This window comes from Microtus oregoni, unplaced genomic scaffold (genome assembly GCF_018167655.1).
Source record: "Microtus oregoni isolate MIOR12 unplaced genomic scaffold, Mior012 000032F_ref0000030, whole genome shotgun sequence".
NCBI lineage: Eukaryota > Metazoa > Chordata > Mammalia > Rodentia > Cricetidae > Microtus > Microtus oregoni.
Window position 1 is genome coordinate 4,946,447 of NW_024543091.1, and position 22,085 is coordinate 4,968,531.

General features: G+C 39.8%; 1 pseudogene; it reads right to left on the reverse strand.

The window, feature by feature from the left end:
• Positions 1-14,330: 14,330 nt before the first annotated feature.
• On the reverse strand, positions 14,331-14,863 carry LOC121465948 (annotated as a pseudogene).
• Between the last annotated feature and the right edge of the window lie 7,222 nt (positions 14,864-22,085).

Sequence of the window (22,085 nt, forward strand, 5' to 3'; positions counted from 1 at the left end):
GTGTGGCTGTGTATCCAATAGAGACAGTATCATCCATTTGTATGACTTGGGAAAACCAAAGATTAGGGCTTGGAAAAAATTTCTACCTATATGAATTGCATATTGGGAGAATGTTATAAAGGTTAAAGAAAATCACATGACACAGAAAGATCATGGAAAAATCCAATGAACATTCACTGTTGCCTGGCAGCAATGATGACATGTCTAGGAAAGTCCCGTCCTCAGGCTTTATGGTATCTGGAAGAGTTATAAAGGCTTTCCTCTGAAAGGTAATAGAAAAGACCATTTTAGAAAGAGACCATTTTTATGTGTTCTTTTAGATACCTGACACACAATGCAAGCTTAATAAATAGTACATAAAATGTTACGTCTAGGGAAAAATTTCATTTTAGACTTCCATTTTCCTCGCCTCAGAGGAGAAGGTGAGACTAAGACAAGAGAGAGAAGAGGGTGGAGGAGTCCCAGCAGTGCGTTCAGGGTGCCGCGGGGATGCTAATGGAACACGTAGCTTTTCAGGGAAAGCAAAGCAGTCCTTTCAGAGATCATTTTCAGACTTTTCCCAGTATTTGTTTCAAATTTCTTTTAAGAGTGTCTGCACTGGTATGTGCCTAAGGTTTAAACTACTAGATGCTAACATTGTGGCTGCAGCTTTCTGCCATATACAGAAGACACAGTCTGATGGCAGATGCTCTGGTCCTCTGCCCTTACAGCTTTTCCATTCCCTCTTCCATGATGTGACCTGAACTTTAGGTCTAGGGGTTGCACTGTAGATGTATCAATTGGGCATAGGCACCTCACATTCCCTTGTTCTCTGCATATTGGACTGTTGTGGATTTCTGTCATGGTTTCCATTTGCTGCAAAAGGAGCTTCTTTGATGGTGGGTGAGGGCTACCTTTAGGTCATTCAATCCCAGGTGGCCATCCCTAAACACACACACACACACACACACACACACACACACACACACACACAGCTGTATGTGTAAAAACAATAATTAAAGTTGAATGGGATTGGGGAGGCATGGAGTTAAAGGAGGAAGAGCAGGAAGAAATTTTAAACACAGTACTCCTATGTGACATTCTCAAAAATAATAAAATAAATGTTGAAAAGTAAAGTTCCGGCCTTTAACAAGCCTGGTGACCAGTAGCACCTGGAAGCTTCATAACTAGGATGACTCCCATGTATGAAGCCTGTTCCCTAGAAGATAGAACATATCAGAAGAACGACCTGTTGCCTCTGGAAAAAACCACAGAAGGGTACAGAAGTGTTACACCTAGTACAAACTGAAATGGATTTTAAGATAATGTGGGATTCTCTGGGCCTAGGGCACCATGGAACTATGGGAATTTGGGTATTTGTGTGTGAAGCAGTGGCTGCCTTGGGCTGTGCTCCTAAGTTTCTTTCTTTGTGCTGACTGTTAGTTGCTGGTCTGTCAAGTGCACACAGATATGCATCTGGTGACCCCTGCTGGCTGCTGGTCTGTCACAGGCACACAGATAAGCACCTGGTGACCCTGAGTGGCCAGACCTTCTCACTCAGCGGCTGTGAGTTGCTTAGCTGCCCACAGATGAAAGCAGCTTTGAAATGTGATAAAGAAATCAACAGTGTAGAAAGACAAAGGGGAAGGGCATGGCATGAGACCTCCGACACCAGGGGCAGGATGATTGCCTCTCTGAGGGTATATCACCAAAATGGTCAAGGAGGAATGGAGTCTAAAATTAAAAAAAAAAATGTTTCTTTGCATGCATTTCATGTTAGGGTAGAACTTCTTCTGATAAAAAGATTGTTATCTGCTCTTGTGATCTGGTGAGCGCTAGACTTTACTCCCCGGGCTACTGTAGGTGAAGGACGGGAGGAGCTAAAGGCTCCTGCAGCAGGCACACCGGCTCCTTTGTTTACCTCTTAGCAGGTACTAGAGCACTTTTCTCACTCTCATGCTAAGAAACAGTTCGGGGTGGAGGTGGGGGGACTTTTACCCTCATTTACAATGTACCTGGTCATCAAGCCAAACAAAACACTGGATGTTTTTAACGTGGGAAAACATGAACGACCTTAACATGCGCAGTAAATCATTTTCCTGTGTGGTGCACAAATCATGCTGCTCTCTTCTGTCACTGTACATAAAGGAAGTGTATCCTTAACTCTTTTCCATCCCAAGTAGCTCTGACCACACCTTCAAGCAGCTATTCTCTTAGCTGGTTGAGACACTTCTACAGACAGGACAATGCCCTCTAGCAACTGTCTTCCCTCTGATAGTGCTCAGCTGTAAATGGGACATCAGCATCACTCTTTCTAAGACTCAGGCAATACTGTGGGAGAAGAGGAAGAAAGAAAGATTTTAGTTTTTCTTCCTTTACTTTTTTTTATTCTTCATATTTCTATATCTATAAGATTCACTGTAACTGGAAGTTTTTCTCCTGCCCAACAGTTCTCGAATAACCACTTAAATGCTTAATATTAGTTACAAATTGTTTGGCCTATTAACTCGGGCTTATTATTAAGTAGCTCTTGCAACTTAAATTAACTCATTTCTACTAGTCTGTATTTTTCTACGAGGCTCATGGCTTGTTACGTCACATCTTGCTTCTCCAGCGGCCTCTGGAATCTCCTTGACATTGCCTTCTTTTTCTCTTTGTCTTTGCTAGGATTTCCTGCTTGGCTCTATTCTGCCTGGCTATTGGCCAAATCAGCTTCTTTATTAACCAATAGTAATAAGAAATATTCACAACGTACAGAAGGAAATCATACATCATCACACCACTCAGAAATAAGTGATACCAAACCACCTATTACCTGACAAACCTGGGAAAGCCTATTTTTCCATGTTGGTTAAGAAGACTTCTCATCTTGTTCAGGTCAGTATGAGATCTTTATCTAATTTCTGTTTGTATTCAGTGTGCTGAAACTGACCATGGTGGAGAATGTGAAACCCCACTCAGGGGGAGCTGTTATTAAAGCCCGGCTTCAGCGTTTTTGAGAAGTTAAACATCATTAGATGCTAAGAGCTGAAAAAAGATGGAAGGTGAGGTTCAAAGACAAGCGTTTCCAAATAGAGAGTAAGGTTTTTTTTTTTTTTAATTCTGATAAAGTTTCCATCTTTTAAATATGAAGTTGCTGGAGTAGGTAGAGAACTTGAGAAGTCTGGAAAATATTATCTTATAGGAGTATTGTTTGAAAGGTGCATGTGCTGTCTTTACCTCAGTGGCTACACTGGTAACATCTGCTAATAGAGAGATCAATTGTGGGTGATGGCATGTATAAGAAGACTGGAAATGATCTCTTTAAGTGATAGAATTACAGGATTTTCCTTTGTGTTCTTTTGAAAGATTTCTTTATTGATTTAATGTACAGTGGTGTTTTGCTAGTTTATGTGAGGGTGCCAGATCCCCTGGAACTGAAGTTACAGACAATTGTCATCTGACATTTGAGTGCTAGGAACTAAACCCCAGCTTTTCCTTTGGAAGAGCAGCTAGTGCTGGTCCATCTCTCCAGCCCCCTTTCCTTTGTGTTTAAAAGTATTTCTTCAACAAATAGGTAGAATTTGTATACGTGCACACAGTGATATAAGTAATAAAAACATGAAACCGAAATTAAAAGTAAAACTTTAATATTAAATTTAATTTTATGCTTTGTGACTTTTGAGTAGGGAGATTAACCAGAAAGATACTTCTTAGTTCTAAAAATCAGTATTTAAGTGGCTACTTTCCTCTCATGAACAAGAACAGATTTTTATGAATGTGTGAGGAGAGTATATAGTCCTGAAAAATCTTGAACTTTAGGGGTGCTGTGAGAGGCACAATTCTGGGGATCATCAGCTACATATCTCTTATTTGGATGATGGCTGCATGGGTTAAGAAATGTGTAGCTGCGGTGGTCTATCTATACATTGGTTTACTACAAGAGCAATTAATGTTGTCAAGGACCTGGAGGCCCTGGAGACACTTTCAATTGCTTTATAATTTAGTATGTTAAGTCAGTTTTTCTAAGAGATGTATTAACTTTGACACTTAACCTGCTGTCCAAATAAAACAAATTACTTCTCGGAACAATTTTTCAAAATTTGAAAAAGGTCAGGGTCATTTATTTGATTTCTTATAAACTGAGACTCCCGACAGTAAGCTAAAGGAAGGTCATTAACATAAATTGATTTAGAATTGCTTAAAATGATTGATATATGTGCTCGGCTCTTGGCCAGATCCTGAGTGAAATACTTTAAATTGGATTTCTGGCTTTAGCCTTCAGGTTACATACCTGACATGATTCCACACATACATACATGATTCCACACATACATACATGATTCCACACATGCATACATGATTCCACACATACATACATGATTCCACACATGCATACATGATTCCACACATACATACATGATTCCACACATGCATACATGATTCCACACATGCATACTTGATTCCACACATACATACATGATTCCACACATACATACATGATTCCACACATACACACATGATTCCACACATACACACATGATTCCACACATACACACATGATTCCACACATGCTAGTGCTATGCATTCTCAGTTCTAGTTCACAGGGCTTTGAGAGTAAAAATGTCCATGGCTGCTTTTTTAGAAAATGAAGGGTCTCTTCTAAGACCCTGTGCTTGGAGTTTCTTTGAGTCGTTTTCTCTCATGAACTTGCTCACATTCAGAAAGCTGTCTGCACTGTGGAAAGGGCCCTGGACTGAACCTAGTCCCCAGTGCATGGGCAGGGCTGTGTCACCTGCTACTGAACCCAGTCCCCAGCATATGGGCAGGACTGTGTCACCTGCTACTGAACCCAGTCCCCAGCATATGGGCAGGACTGTGTCACCTGCTACTGAACCCAGTCCCCAGCATATGGGCAGGACTGTGTCACCTGCTACTGAACCCAGTCCCCAGTGCATGGGCAGGGCTGTGTCACCTGCTACTGAACCCAGTCCCCAGTGCATGGGCAGGACTGTGTCACCTGCTACTGAACCCAGTCCCCAGTGCATGGGCAGGGCTGTGTCACCTGCTACTGAACCCAGTCCCCAGTGCATGGGCAGGGCTGTGTCACCTGCTACTGAACCCAGTCCCCAGAGCATGGGCAGGGCTGTGTCACCAGCTAGTGCTTGCCTAGTCCTTGGTTTCTCTGCTTAACTTTCTGGTCTGTGAAGGCAGCATGGGAATACCTGTATGTACTAGGTTCTATGGCAGATGTACCACCACTATAGAGTACTTGGCTTACAAATGCTCCATCTTACAGTTCATAGATCAGAGTTACAGTTACTTGGGCTAGAGTAAAAGGGCTGACAGGGACCTGCTTCTTTCTCGTGTTCTTGGAGAGAATTTGTGCCCATTGACTTTGACCTCAGTTCTGTCTTCAAAGTCATCAGTGTGACATCTTTCTGACAGTTTTGCCATCACAGCCCAATACGGTGAGTTCTAGTCCAATACAATGCTTGCTCTTATAAAAAGGGTAATCTGGTCCGAAATAGCAGATGTTCATCTAGACAGAATGCATGCAAAGGTAAGGGAGATGATGAAAATGTAGCAGAAGCCTTGAATGGCAAAGATCCCAGAAAACCTTCAGAAGCTAGTTAGAAGCAGGGGACAGATTCTCCTCTGTGGCCCTTGGGAAGGAATCAACTTGTCTGGCTTTACGCTCAGACTTCTTGTCCCAGAAATAACGGTGAATCTCTGTGGTGTGGTAACCATCTTAGTCTTTGTGCCAGCAGATGTTTGTGTCACCGTAGTCACAAAACTTCCAAAGTCGACGCCTGTGAGAGACTGAGGAACTAGCCCGTCTTTGGAGACTTCTGCTTGTTTTTACGGGTTCCTCTGCCTTAGCCTCTCTTATCTCACATCTAACCTTCAGACTGCTTCGTCTGATGACCCTAAATTCTACTATCATATTTGCAGAGGCAAATAACTTCACAAAGTCTTCTGCAATCCCTGGAATTGTATCTCTTTTTATATGTATACTTATATACTTATGTATGTATTTATGAGTCCATAGATATATATTTTCAAAAGCCTTTTCCACTAATCTTGAGATTTCCTTCTAATTTTCACAGCAGTATTTTTTGAGTAGCAGTATTTTTTAAAATTTAATGATATACAATTTATTTTCTATTATTTATTTATTTATTTATTTATATTTTATGTATACATTGGTGTATATGTATACACTGACCATGATTTTAGGATTTAACACAGATCCTGTTTTCAACTGCTACAAACAAACATTAAGAGTTTGATTTCTAGTAAAGACGATGAGTGAGTCAGAGTAGTTGATTTTACTCTCCCAAATTAACCTCAGCAAAACTGTAGAACCATGAAGTAAAATAGAGTCAAGCAGCTTACAATTGCCAAATGTCATAAGATGCTTGCTATGCGCATGGAAAGAGATGGCTGTACCCAGGCTGAGAGAATTTGTTGGAAAAGCACAATCTATTAAGTAAACAATAACTCAGAAATATGTGGAGGGCGATTATCTAGCTTTAACAAATGTATACAGAGATTCCAGAGGCATAAGCAATTTCACAGGAAGCAGTAGGAACCTCACAGCAGTCACAAGAGAGACACAGGCATGAGAGAGTTGTTCAGAGCTCAGATCAGTACTCAAAGGGGAGGTGGCAACCAAAGGCAATGGAGGTGCAGACAAGTACTCAGAGATCTGGGAACTGAGGCTGACACCACTGTGCATTCCTAACTATTACAAGAAGACAGTAATGTTTCAAATGTTGGATCTCTCCGTTTCTTTCAGAGATAGCGATGAACCTAGAATACTAAGCTTAAGACTAGGAAAAAGACTAGTGCTAAGTAATTATTAGCTGTCATTTACAATAATTTCTATGATCTATCAGATGTGTAGGGTAACCTAGGAGTGGGTAATTGAGCTTACTTTGTAACATATGTATTTAGCTGTCCATTTCCTTTACTCTAGCTTTAAAAAAGGGTCTTGCAAGGCAAGAAGAAATAATATTTATGACAATGAGGTATAGTTATATGAAAATTTATGAAGCTATGAAAAGAAGTAGCCAGATAATCCTTTAGAGGAATAAACATAAATGACTTTAATGGAGAGTATTAGAGGATACTGGGCAAACAACTTATATAATGTATTTTTGAGATAAGTATCAGAAATTATACAAAGGAAGGAAATAATGAACGCAGGGCTCTCCTGTGGGCATCTATAGTTGGCTTAGTTTGTTAAAGTCATACCTTATTGTAATGGTTTATTTTTAAAAGGTACAGAAAGCAATAAAGCAAAATACTTTGCTGGCACTAGTTATTAGTTGTTAAAATGCAAGTAAGTTTAAATCTTATAATAAAATATTTTTATTATAATCATTGAAAAAGATATAGAAGGGGACTGAAGGGGAGAGGCAGGGAGGGGAGCAGAGAAAATGTAGAACTCAATAAAAATCAATAAAAAAGATATAGAAATGGCGAGTGATATTATAATCATCCTAGCTTCCCCCCACCCCCTCGTATTTAGTACTGTTCTTGTTTTGTGAGGCATCATTTTTTCCTTGGTTTTCAAACATTTACAAAAGCCTATATAAAAAGCAATAGGCTACCACAATGGTTAATAAGCAAAAAAAACAAAAAAACAAAAAAACAAAACAAAACAAAACCATAAAGGAAGGGACTGATCCTGATTTCAGTTTTACACTTCTGTTGCCTACCATGGGTAGATACCATTTGGAATTTCACAGGAGTAGCCTTCATCTCTGTAATTTCTCCCTTCATAAACATGAGTGTCCGTTTACTCCAGCAGTATTGTTTTTCAATATAGAAAAGATCATTTACGTGAAGTACTTTGGATTTGAAGGACACATTACAGAAAAGGGAAATCATCAAGCAATCAATGATTAACTTTTCATTGTGATAGACGCTAATGACCTTGGGAAATGTCTATATTGAATGGAGTGTACTGTTTCATTTCAAAATTGATCTTTGATTTGTAGATAAAATAATAGTTCACTTTTGTATACTGTTCTTTCTTTCAAGAGCTCAAATTCTCTGAAATTTATTTATTCATTTATTTTCATCACAACTCTGTGATGCAGACAAGAATTGGTAGATATAATTTAATGATTAACATTCAAAAATATTTTTTAGAAATTTGATTTGAAAGTTGAGAGAATATGTCTTATTGTAGCTTTTCAGAACTGCAAAAGATAGTAAAACATAAATTTATACTGCAGGAATCCCTTTCTCTTGAAAATTTATATATTGATGCCTATAACCCCTGGGATGGAAAAAATGAAGTACATAAAAATATTTTGTGCTTAGTTTTATGGCTGTAGATGGTGTAATATGTCACTATACCTCTGAAAGTCAAGCATTTTTTGCTTTTGTCTAAAAACTGAAAACATAAAAGACGTTAAATATATGCCTAGGAGAAAGTGGTCCAGAGAAGAATGCTAGCAGAGTTGGTGGCGTCCTGGTAGTTATGAATAAGAATAATCATCAGTAATCACTAGATTCTGAGAACTGAAAAACTCATGTACTTTTCAATGAAAAGTTTTGAAATTATCTTTCCTTGAAGAATATGTGCTGAAGTATTATAGTACTAATTTATTTTGTAGAAATTATAGATTTGTTTATTTTCTTACATTTCTTAGTATTTTTTGCTTTAAAATTTATATCTACAATACTGTGATAGATAAATACATTTTAAAAAAGAAGCAAGTCTTTGTGAGCTATTAAAACTTTAAAGAGGCCTGCAAGACAAATAGTATATTTATTAAACTATGGCATGAAAGAAATTTTAGTTGCTATGCTGTTACATTAGTGTCGTAGAAATTCTTACACATTTGAAGTAGGAGATTAATGCTTCAGTGGATTTTGTGGAGCAAACAAAAGCTCCCTGAGACATCTCTGATATCAACACAACCTCAGCTGTTATAACTAAAATCTAACAAAGAGTTAAATATGAACTTATAGTTCATAGAACACAGCAACCAGCCAGAACAGTGTGAGATTTTACAGAAGGCTGAGATGAGCATGGCTTTGAAAGAGGTATGATTAAAGAGTCTCGATATCTAGGACGCAGAAGGAACTGATTATCTTATGTTCTGGGAGCTAGGGATTCATATCAGTGCTGATTAGGTGAACTGTCAGGTATCCCTCTTAGGAAAGTGGAGTAAGGGGAACGTGTGGGGCCAGTTGAGGAGGCTCTTCCTCATTTACTGTCCACTAAGAGAATGCTGAGATTTTTGGTGGTTTACATGGTCACTCTTTTTCCTGCTTCCTTATGTGATGTGGGAGAATCTTCTGTTTTGTGTTGATTTCATTGGTTAAATAAAGAAACTGTTTTGGCCCTTTAATAGGACAGAAAATTAGGTAGACAGAGTAAACAGAACAGAATGCTGGGAGAAAGAAGCTGAGTCAGTCAGTTGCCATGATTCTCCCACCCGACACAGACACAGGTTAAGATTTTTCCTGGTAAGCCACATCTCGTGGTGCTACACAGATTATTAAATATGGGTTAAAGCAAGGTGTGAGAATTAGCCAATAAGAGGCTGGAACTAATGGGCCAGGTAGTGCTTAAAAGAATACAGTTTCTGTGTAATTATTTCGGGTATAAAGCTAGCCCGTGCGGAGCTGGGTGGGAAAGCAGCCAACTGCTCCTCACTACACTTATGTGGGCAGAGCCATGGTATTTATTATGTTTTGTGTATTATGACATCATGTTTTAACCAAGGCAGCTCTGAGTGAAGATGATGCAATATATCCTTGAAGGAAAGAGCTCCTCTGCTCTTTCTCCCTGCTGTTCATGTAAGAGAAATAGACAGTACATTAGCTCAGGTTTATGTCTCATGCAGCTAAACCCAAGCTATTACTATTAATACAGCTTGATTTATGAAAGTAGAGTGCTGTACATCTGAGATACCAAAGCAGATGGATTTGTTTGATTGTTTATGGAAGTAGACATTGTAGTATGGAATGCTGGTAGCATATTATTGGTTTGTTTTTGAGACTGTATTTTAATTACATTTCCCCTTTTCCAATTAGTGCACTCATCCCTGAGGACGGTCAGCTCTCCACTATTAACTTTACTTAATTACCTATAGTTCTTTGTGTAAGGTAAAGGCTTGGTGGGCTGTTCCTCATGCAGTTTGGCATGTGTTTTGGTGTCCTTCTTGTGTAGCTCATGTTTAGGTGGTCAAGACTTTGCTGGTATACTTTCTGATGTCACTAGGAGACACAGCTCACAGCCAAATCCCTGCTTGTCTGACATTCACAGTTTTTCTGCCACACCCTCCTCTACAATGTTCTTTGAGTCATAGGTGTGGGAGTGTTTTATAGATATATTATGACTGGTTATGTTTTTCTGTATTGGTCTCAATCTGTTGCAAAGAGAAGGTAACATCTTCTAAATTTTGTGGTGAAGGGGCGCGAGCATGACTCTGATTACAGGTAGATTATGTGTTAAGTGATCTAGGGGCTCCTGAGGAAGAGGATGTAAACACTCAATGTCTAGTGTCTGCTTTTGCTTCTTTAGAAAAACTTTACAAGGGAAAGTTTGTAGGAAGAGCACAAGACACTGTAATCTAAACGATTAGAAACAATGTGTTGGTGAAATCAGCTATGTTTAATTCTTGAACACTGAAACACTAGAAAGCTATCAAACTTTTGAGTGAACATGACACTTGATCACATGTCAGGTCAGCAATTGCCTGTGTTGCTTCAGATATTGAAAACACCATGCAAATCACCAAAGATACATTGATGGGAAGTAGGTTGCTATGGGTGTGAGGCCCCATTTCCAATGTTTCTAAGGATGGTAGAGGTCAAAAATGTCTTCCCTCTATGCAGGCAAAACAAGAGAAAATGGACATTTAGGCTGCAAATCCAAGGTCTTCAAGATTCCATAATAGACACAGATATGAGCCCTTGGAGTTTTTACAATGTGAACCTGTGGTAACTCAGTGGCTTTTACTGGGTATGTTGGGTAAGCAGCTTGTCTTTTGTTTTTAAAAAATCTGGTATATGGCTAGACCATATCTGGACATTTTATTACAGTAAAAATAAGTTTCAGACTATAATTGGATATAGTCTTGTGGTTCTGTCCTTAGGGTTCTGTGTTGTATATATTGGAAGAACTGTGCTGTGTCACTCAAAAAAAAAAAATCTTTTTGAGGATGCTTCTCCAGCAAGAAGTGCAGTCAGTTGGCAATGCAAGCTGCAGTGCCTGAGATGGGTTAAAGCACTGAACAGAGGTGCTGCACTCCCTGTGGGCACCTTTAACTAATGACTAAGTGTGACTGGGATTCTAGTTACCAGCCACCAATGCTCATCATGGGACTCAGTAAAGGACAGGTTTTACTCTGTCACCCTCTGAGACTGTTTTCATAGCGACACCACAATCTGTATTCTTCATCCCCAAGCTTCTTTCCTTCCTTTCCTTTCACAGGTAGTCAGGAGGGAAATGATAATCACAATGGAAGCTATTCAATTAGCAAAAGACATTGGTCCATCTTGTAAGAGTCTCAAGAGTCCATAATTATCTCTGTTAGCTCGTGATGATGCCTGGGTTTCCCGGTCCCCATGCACTCTGCCTTCCATGTTTTTATGTGACAGGTTCACCCAGGACATCTTGTACCCATTGAACTCTTCCTGAACTGCTAATTCCTGGCAATCTGGACTCATGTAGGCACACATTTGTACTTCTCATTGTGCACCCAAGTAACACGCCAGCAGTACAGTTGTTCCTGGTGAGGTGCCATGCTGGCAACTTTTCATTCTTACATTTCACCAAGTGCCTTTGCTTTATCATCAACTTCTAAATCCAACTCGTATCTATTGTGTTTGTTTTCATCTTCTCTTGCTGATGGGAATTTCACCGCCTATCTTCTGATTCCAGTCCTCTAGAGCACTTCCAAGTACAACTGCATGGCTATCACTCAGGAATTTCAATCCATTCCTCTTTGGGATTGGAATCACTGTTTCGGGACCCAATACCTTCCGTCCTTGTTTTCATAGAACATTATCCCATTTTCTTGTAATGCATTTCTAACGCTAAGACATGGTGCACTTAAGATAAACTTGAATCCTTGCATGTTAAAAATATCTTTATTAGAATCCCATCAGTACCTATAAGGCTGCCTATAGGAACCTGGGTTAAAAGTAATTTTGGAAACCAGAAGGTTTTTCTTCACTGACTTTTTACTTCCTATGACTTGACAAGAGGATGAATGCCTCTGGCTTTTACTGTTTTGCAGGTGAACTGTCTTTTCAGCTGTCTGTTGGATCCTTTCTGTGTTCTCAGAGATGTGGAGTTTTCCAGGCTGCGTACCCTTCCTAGCATAGACTGATTCCTTTAAATCTGAAGCCCGCACATCCCTGAAGGGATAGATATGTCTGTTAGCCCTGCTGTGAATGCCTTTCCCTCCTTCTTCTGTTCTTCTGCATTATTTGGATATAAACATCTTAGAATAGTCCTCTGAATCTTTGACATTTTTTCTATTTAAGGCTTCCTTTCTGTAGTTGAGATTTCTTTAGCTATATTCTACACATTTCCCATTAGATTTATTTTGACAATAATATCTAATATCCAAAAGCTTTTCTTCTTATCTGAAAGTTTTTCTTTATAGTGTGTTATGTTTATTTTATGAATGCAGTATCTTATTGACAATTATTCATTACAGATGAAATAGGTCATATGGTCATGGATTATGATATATATTTATTATAAATATGTATATAACAAATGCTATACCTGTCACTGTAGCCAGGCAGCCCTTGGATTTCCTTTGCCCTGTTTTACTATTTCCTGGTTTGAACTTCATGAATAAATGTGTGCTCGAAGTGTTTGTAAATTCTTTCTTTTGATTTTACCAAATCTGTTTATTTACTTACAGTGTCCACACTTGATTATTTGTAGCTGGCAAGTTATAAGTTAATAAAAGTAATATTATTATGCTAATGATGCCCCAGCCCAAAAGGAGATAAATGTGTGCTCTGCCATATTAAGTGAACAGAAACCTGATAAGTTTTTTTATTAGTATGTGTATTGTGCTACTTTATTAATTCATACTTAGTTTTATTAGCATATAGATATTTATTACGTGTTATGTTTCTGAAAGTAAAAGTTAAAACTTGTAATTCAAAAGCTGAATTAAGTTCATTACGAAGTAATAGGAAGTATTAGATGTGACGGACCTTTGGGTTAGTCAATCTAGCTGCTTCATCCAGAGTCACAAAGGGACTTGTGCTAAGATGGGTCCTGTAATTGTCTTAATGTTATTCTAACATTGTCTTTAATATATTTATAATCTTGTCTTTGAATTGAAGTTATATGAGTGCAATATGGAGGGGCAATGGAAAAGGAACAAGAGTAGAGGAGACACAGGGTGCCCCAGGTGTGGTGGTGTAGCAATTGTGAAGCTAGGCTGGGAGGTGATGGTGCCTTGTCACAAACAAACAAACGAACAAACAAACAAACAAACAAACTGTGTTGGTGAGGTTTTCTTTCTTTAGTTTCTTTAATTTTTATTTTGACATCAGCTAGCATCATTTGGGAAGAAGGAACCTCAATTGAGAAAACACTTCCATCATACTGGCCTGTGGGCAAGACTTTGGTGTATTTTTATGATTAACAATTGATGTGGGATTGCCTAGCCCATTCTGTGTGGTGCAGGTGGTCCTTGGCTGTATAAGAAAGAAAGTTTTGCAAGCCACGATGAAGATACTAATAAGTAGTTTCTCCATGTCTCTGCTTCAGTTCCTGCCTCCAGGTCCCAGCCTTGACCTCCTGCCCCAGTGTCTGTTTATGATGAACTGTAAGCTATAAAACGAGATAAAGCTATATTAGTCAGTGTTCTCTAGAGGATCAGCACTGATAGATGAATGCATATATATACACACATATATATACACATGTGCATATACATACATAAATTTATTAGAGTGGTTTATAGGCTGTTGTCCAGCTATTCCAAGAACAGCTTTTTCTGATGTAGAGTCCAAAAATCCAGTAATTTTTCAGTCTATGAGGCTGAATGTCCTCAGCTGGTATTGAGTATATATTGGGATGCCAAAGAAGTAGGTTCTAATACCAGAGAAAGAATGGACCTGCCAATGAGGGTGAGGGCAAGTAGGCAAGGAGCAAAACCTTTTTTCCATTTGTCATTTGATGTGGGAGTGATTTCTTATTTTTTTTCTTACTTAGTTTTTATTCATAATCATAAACTTAACTCTGCAATCCAGCTAGACTTGAAGGGGAATGAGGAAAATATGGAACCCAAAGAACTTCAGTAAGAGCAGAGATTACAGGGTACTGCGAGCAGATGGGGCTGGGGTGCTCTCCTGAGCTACAGAAGGAATGGTCTGGTGGGTAAGAAGCCCGCAAGTCAAAAGAATTAGAGTTGTCCACAGTTGGAAATGGTGATCTTCTTGCTGGTCTTGCCATTCCTGGACCCAAAACGCTCCATGGCTTCCACAATGTTCATGCCTTCTTTCACCTTCCCAAAGACCACATGTTTGCCATCCAGCCACTCAGTCTTGGTGGTGCAGATAAAAAACTGGGAACCGTTTGTGTTTGGATCAGCATTTGCCATGGACAAGATGCCAGGACTGTATGCTTCAGGATGAAGTTCTCATTCTCAAATTTTTCTCCGTAGATGGATCTGCCACCAGTGCCATTATGGCGTGTGAAGTCACCACCCTGGCACATGAATCCTGGAATAATCCTGTGAAAGGAAGAACCCTTATATCCAAATCCTTTCTCTCCAGTGCTCAGAGCATGAAAGTTTTCTGCTGTCTTTGGAACTTTGTCTGCAAACAGCTCGAAGGAGACACGGCCCAAGGGCTCGCCATAGGCTGTGATGTCGAAGAACATGGTGGGGTTGACCATGGCTGCAGCAAGCGGTGAGAGGGGACAGCGGCGTCTGCAAAGAGTGATTTCTTATTAATAAAGAAACTGCCTAGACCCATTTGATAGGCCAACCCTTAGGTAGGTGGAGTAAACAGAACGGAATGCTGGGAAAAAGAAGCTGAGTCAGGGAGTCGCCATGGTTCTCCCACTCCAGGCAGATGTAAGTTAAGATCATTCCTGGTAAGCCAGCTCATGGGCTACAGCAGATTATTAGAAATGGGCTAATCCAGGTGCGAGAGCTAGCCTAGAAGAGGCTAGATAGAAATGGGCCAAGCGGTGTTTAAAAGAATACAGTTTCCGTGTAATTATTTTGGGGCATAAGCTAAAGCTAGCCATGTGGGCGGCCGGGTGCCGGGGACGCAGCCCCACCACTCCTACAACAGTCATTTATAAAGATGGCCATTAGAAGGCAAGGTCCTGATCTTAGGCTGGTCTTCCTATCTCATATGATCTGGATTTAATTTGATACTTTCTGCCCCAAATAATCCAAGTAACTAAAAAATCCCTTCCCAGTGTGTCCAGTGGTTTGGATTTTTAGTTAATTCCAGATGTAATCAAGTTGACAACTGAGAATAGCTATAATAGTTATAAACTCTATCCCTCAAGTTGCTATAGAAAGAAAACTGGGACACAAGCAAAGAAACAAACAATGCTTTCATTTTCCCCCACATCACATTCAGATATTTAAATATTGCAAGACCCTAAGAGTACAAAATTCCAGTGAACGTATCTGATTCATGATGGTTCAGTGAGGATCACACAAATAAAGGGAAATTCTTATGTCTGTGGCTGAATAACTGGGGTGCCCACAGCCACAAGCAGTTCTGAGAGGCTACAGAACTTGCTTTGAATAAAGAAACTTGGTGTCATGCATGAGCATGGATAACGTACAATTTCTTGTTATTTATTTATTTATTTATTTATTTATTTATTTATTTTTGCTTCTCCCTATCTACCAATGACTTGTGTAGAAAATACTAAACAGGCCAGCTACCATTCCTTTCATGTTCAGCCTCCCTTATTCATGACTGAGAAAACGCAGGATGCTGTTAGAATGTTCTGGTTGCCAGTGTGAGTTAGTTTTGGGCATCCCTTCTCTGCTTCTACAGACTGCATCTTTATGTGTGGACTATGAAACACAAGTTGCAGAATTTTTATGACTGCATGTAGTAATAAGGGCGGCGGGGCTGCGTTCCCAGCACCCCGGCTGCCTGGCTAGCTTATGCCCGAAATAACAACACACAAACTGTATTCATTTAATCACTGCTTGGCCCATTTCTATCTAGCCTCTTCTAGGCTAATTCTCACATATTAATTTAGCCCATTTCTAATCATCTGTGTAGTGCCCCTAGGTGCGCTTACCGGGAAGATTCTAGCCTATGTCCATCCTGGGTTGGAGCTTCATCGCGTGCGTCTGCCTGGGAGCTGGGAGCATGCGTCTCTCTGAGGCGTCTGCTCCCGAGAGGAGAGCTGTGGAGTCTGAGCTCACTTCCTCTTCCTCCCAGCATTCTGTTCTGTTTACTCCTCCCACCTATCTTCTAACCAATGAGGGACAAGCAGTTTCTTTTTATTTAACCAATGACCTTCCTCCATCAGCTGCACATGCTCATCACATAGCGCGAGAGGTACAGCGTGTTAGTCATTTTATACTTTGTTGTCTTGTGGCACAAGGTCACTGAGTTGTGAGTACAGAAAGCAAGGTAACATGTCAGGAGGTTATCGTGGAAGAAAAGGTTTCATAGTTTAGGAACTTCCTCAGTGTTTTGAATAAGAGACCCCATGCTTTCTTTCTAAAGCAGGCTTTTCTGGTTATGTATATTGAATTCTGTTCATATCAACATTTCCTGGGTAACAAAGCCTGATCTTTATTAACAAAAATCTGGAATTAAGTTGGCTTTGCAATTTTCCTTTTTGAGAGACATCATAGAATACCATCTAATCTTGCTTATATAGATAATTAATTGTGCTAAGTGGTGAGCCCAGGGCAAATAAACATGCTTAAAAGACAAGGATGAAAGGGAAAGGGCAGTAAACCTATCATTCCATTTCAAAGGTTGAGGTTTTTTAAACCGAGACAAGCTTTTATTGTGTTGCCCAGGCCAGCCTTGAACTTCTGACCTCAGTCTCTGTGCCTAACCTATTGATTACTTGGGATGGCAGTCAATGTTACCGTATCAAGTGGGTGTAATGACCATAAGAAAATAAGATTCTGCGGAATAGGTAAAAATTCTGATTATCAGTTGGGGCTACTTTTCCTCCTTCATAAAGACTGTCTGAAAACATGTTCAGAAGGTTATGGAATCTAGTTCTGCTCCAGGATTTTGCCACGAAAATGCAGACTAACAGGTATTTGGTGGCTGGAGTCATAAAAGGAGAGGTGGACCTGAGTAGCTTATTTTTTTTTAACACTTAAAAAATGTTAAAATCTAGGAGCACGTGTTCACATGAAGTTCACTGTCTAATCCTGAAATACCTAATGAAACTCGTGCAGAATTCATTCCCTCTTTGTAGTTTTAAAAATAGAGCTGGCTATATTTGAAGTAATTCTGAGAGATTATATGCTATAAAAGGAAATAACAGCCAAGATCAAAGCCATTGACAGGAGAGACTGGAAAGATTAAGGCTCCCGTAACAGTTGAGAGGAAGCTTCATGAGTCTCAGGGAAGTTTCCCTCCTTATTACTTTTCTCGATAGCAGATGAATAACCGGTGTTTTCAGAACCTGACTCACAGCAGCCCACTGTATGGGATTCATTTTCCTTCGGAAATGCACCTATTCCAACAGCCTGCGACGTAATTGAAAACGGGTAACTGCCGCTAGGTGGCACTGGTGACCAGTGTTTCTTTTAAGGATGGTGCCTGAGAATCAAGGATTTTAAGAAAAGAATTGAGGAATCAAGAAAATCAGCTTTGTTTAAACCTTACACATGCACAAGCATTTTAATTTAGACTCTGGAGTTGTATGAAGATGTTTGTTTGGCACATGAATAAAGTCAGGGATTTTAAGAAATGTCAGACACATAGAGCAAGGAAAAAAGAGAAATGACTTTGCCTTTTCAAGTAGCTGTCACTGCCCCTTAGGTTTGTCTTACTATCGATAACTGCCATTTATTACAGCGTGCTATTGCTAACGTGTTCTTAATTTTCACCCAGAGTCTGGAGTCTGGGAGGGGTCTGGGCTCGATGACACATGGAGATATTTTTAATAGTTTTTAAATGTTTTTATTATTTCTTAAAAATTTTAGCCTGATTGCTCTTGTAACTTGTTTAATATGCTGGAAAATAAGCAAGAAACAGTCTTTTTAATGGTTAAAAACATTAGGAATTTAAAATATTGAGTGCATACCTTATAATTTTTAGCCTTTTAAACATCTCTTGAGATATAGAAATATTATTCTTCATTAACTTGGGTTTCCATAGGTGAAATTTGGAGCTTCAAAAACAAAAAAGATGGTTGGCATTTTATATTGTTGACATCAGCATTTGTAAGAAAGAAAGAGAATTAGTAGTGGGAAAAGTTTTTTTCTGTGTGTGTGTGTGTGTGTGTGTGTGTGTGTTTGCGTGTGCCTGTGCATGTGTGGTGTTCATGTATGTGTGTTAGTGAGGTTGATAAAGGAAATCTTCCTTGATTGTTCTTCCACCTTCTTCTTCGAGACAACTTCTCTCAATCACATTCAGAGCTCACCAGTCCTGTGAGAAGATAGCCAGCTTGCTTCAGGAGGCCCCTTCTCTGCCTTCTGAGGCTGGAGGTGAAAGTGGCTGCTGAGCCCACTGGGCAGTTAGTGTGTTCTAGGGGTCTGAACTTGTTCCTGTTACTCTTGTGCTGAATACTTTAACTGCTGAGCCATCTGCCTAAATCCCATGAAAGCATTTGATGCCTGCTAATCATCATGCCTCCCCTGAGAGCTCATAGAGAGACTCTTATTTCATAATAATCATAATAATAACCAGCAGTATCAAATCCATACAGATCCAGGAAAGCACACTAGAAGGCAGCTACTATCACTCCCATTTTACACAAAGAAAATGCAACATGTGGGTGGTAAGAAACATGCCAAGGCCATGTACTTAGGATGTGGACATAGAATCTGAGCTCAGACAGTCTGGTTGCACATTATATAGCTTTATTCTGCTTTTCTCTGTCTCATATATAGAGTCAAATTTCTACTGTAATTAAATAATGTTATATTTTGATAATATAGATGCTATAGCACAATTAAATGATATTGTTGTTTCTTGTCTTGGTTTTTATCTATACTACATAATTTTTAAAATGTGAGTAAGTGAAATTATCCTGTTAACATTTGTCAAGACATGGAGAATTTATTACATGCTACCTGGCTTCTGTGAGAAATCTAAGCTTCCTTATTGGTTTTTGCACTAGAAATGAAATTGGTATTTAGTGTTGAGGCTGAGGCACTCAATTTTGCTGCCCTGAAATGGCAGAAAGGAAGGTGCTGCCTCTTGCTTCTCTGTGGAGCAGAGCTGTACACAGTTTTATGTGATTGACACCAAACAGCAGTAGGCACGTCTGAAGACAGCACTGAGAACATTAGAGCCTATCAATCCCGAGGGAAGGCTGCTGCTGACCGTCTGCCTTAGGGAGGAAAATATGGGAACCGTGGAAGGGAAAGATGGAGAGGCTCAACAAATGTCCACTGGTTTGATATTATTTGGTTCTAAATTATTTGGAGATGATAATTTTTATGCCACTCTATCTCTCAGGAAGCTTTGCTTCTCACGATTAGCCAGTCTTCAGCTTCCTTTCATGCCTTAGTAGCCACATTTATGGGTATTAATGAGGCACCCTGAAGAAGGGAGGATGGGATTGTACTGAAGAAATGGCATTTCCATTACACATACTTCCAAGCATACGCCATCAATTCTTCAAACTACGGCAGTGAATAATTTGTTATATTTCAGAACCTCACAAAATTCCCTAGCCAAGGAATAATTGTTAATTCAATACAACGTGTGGTGTGGCAAATAACTTTGCAGTTAAGAAATAACTTAAGTAAATTTCTTAGCACACTTTGAAAGGAAATTTTAAGTACAACTATTTATATATGTGCATAATAGCATAATTGTTCTTCCTATCAATTTATTTTGGGATATAACCCTTTAAGTGAGCAGAAGATATAAAAACCTAATTTTCAATAGAAGTGATTTTTTTAAAAAAAGGATAATGGTTGCACAAGATTGCATTCCCACCAGCAATGGATGAGTGTTCCCCTTCCTCCACAGCCTCTCCAGCAAAGGCTATCATTGGAGTTTTTGATTTTAGCCATTCTGACAGGTGTAAGATGATATCTCAAAGATGTTTTGATTTGCATTTCCCTGATCGCTAAGGAGGTTGAGCATGACCTTAAGTGTCTTTTGGCCATTTGAACTTCTTCTGTTGAGAATTCTCTGTTCAGTTCAGTGCCCCATTTTTTAATTGGGTTAATTAGCATTTAAAAGTCTAGTTTCCTGAGTTCTCTATATATTTTGGAGATCAGACCTTTGTCTGTTGCGGGGTTGGTAAAGATCTTCTCCCAGTCAGTAGGTTGCCTTTTTGTCTTGGTGACAGTGTCCTTTGCTTTACAGAAGCTTCTCAGTTTTAGTAGGTCCCATTTATTCAATGTTGCCCTTAATGTCTGTGCTGCTGCGGTTATACATAGGAAGCGATCTCCTGTGCCCATCTGTTGTAGGGTACTTCCCACTTTCTCTTCTATCAGGTTCAGTGTGTTCGGGTTTCGGTTTCTCAGGAAATTCGGGATCAACCTACCCCTGGACCCAGCAATACCACTCTTGGGAATATACCCAAGAGATGCCCTATCATATGACAAGAGCATTTGTTCAACTATGTTCATAGTAGTATTATTTGTAATAGCCAGAACCTGGAAACAACCTAGATACCCTTCAATGGAAGAATGGATGAAGAAAGTGTGGAATATATACACATTAGAGTACTACGCTGCGGTAAAAAACAATGACTTCTCGAATTTTGCATGCAAATGGATGGGAATAGAAAACACTATACTGAGTGAGGTAACCCAGACCCAAAAAGATGAACACGGGATGTACTCACTCATAATTGGTGAACCTCATAAGGGTCACGGAGTCTACAATTGGTGAACCTAAAGAAGCTAAATAAGAAGGTGAACCCAAGGAAAAACATATAGTTATCCTCTTGGCTATGGGAAGTAGACAAAATTGCTGGGGAGAAAATTGGGATCTTGGGGGTGGGGTGGGATGGGGTTAAGGCGAGATGGGGAGAGAAAAGGGAGAAGGGGAGGATGGGGGGAACTTGGGGAAAAAGGAGGATTGGGATAAAGGAAGGTTGGATAGGGGAGCAAGGAAGTACAATTCTTAGTTAAGGGAGCCACCTTAGGGTTGGCAAGAGACTTGAACCTAGAGTGACTCCCAGGATCCCAAGGCGATGTCCCCAGTTAGTTCCTTGGGAACCTGAAATGACCCTATCCTATAGCAATACTGACGAATATCTTGCATATCACCATAGAACCTTCATCTGGTGATGAATGGAGATAGAGACAGAGACCCACACTGGAGCACTGGACTGAGCTCCTAAGGTCCCAATGAGGAGCAGAAGGAGGGAGAACACGAGCAAGGAAGTCAGGACCACGAGGGGTGCACCTACCCACTGAGACAGTGGGGCTGATCTATTGGGAGCTCACCAAGGCCAGCTGGACTGTGACTGAAAAAGCATGGGATAAAACCGGACTCTCTGAACATGGCGAACAATGAGGGCTGATGAGAAGCCAAGGAAGGACAATGGCAAGGGTTTTGATCCTACTTAATGTGCTGGCTTTGTGGGAGCCTAGCCAGTTTGGATGTTCACCTTCCTAGATATGGACGGAGGGGGGAGGACCTTGGACTTTCCACAGGGCAGGGAACCCTGACTGCTCATTGGACTGGAGAGGGAGGGGTAGAGGAGTGGGGGGAGGGGGAGAAGAGTGGGAGGAGGGGGAGGGAAATGGGAGGCTGGGAGGAGGCAGAAACTATTTTTTTCCCTTTTCTCAATAAATAAAAGGATAATGGGTGTAAAGAAATCTTAAATTGTTGCTCAAGGTCTTAAGTGAAAGTAAAGAGACTTTTAAAAAATAAAATTGGCAGTAAAAATTATTTAATTCAATGATAGATGCCATAAGAAAGTGGCATTCATAATCTTTAAAAAAATTAAAAGAAAATATAATTACATC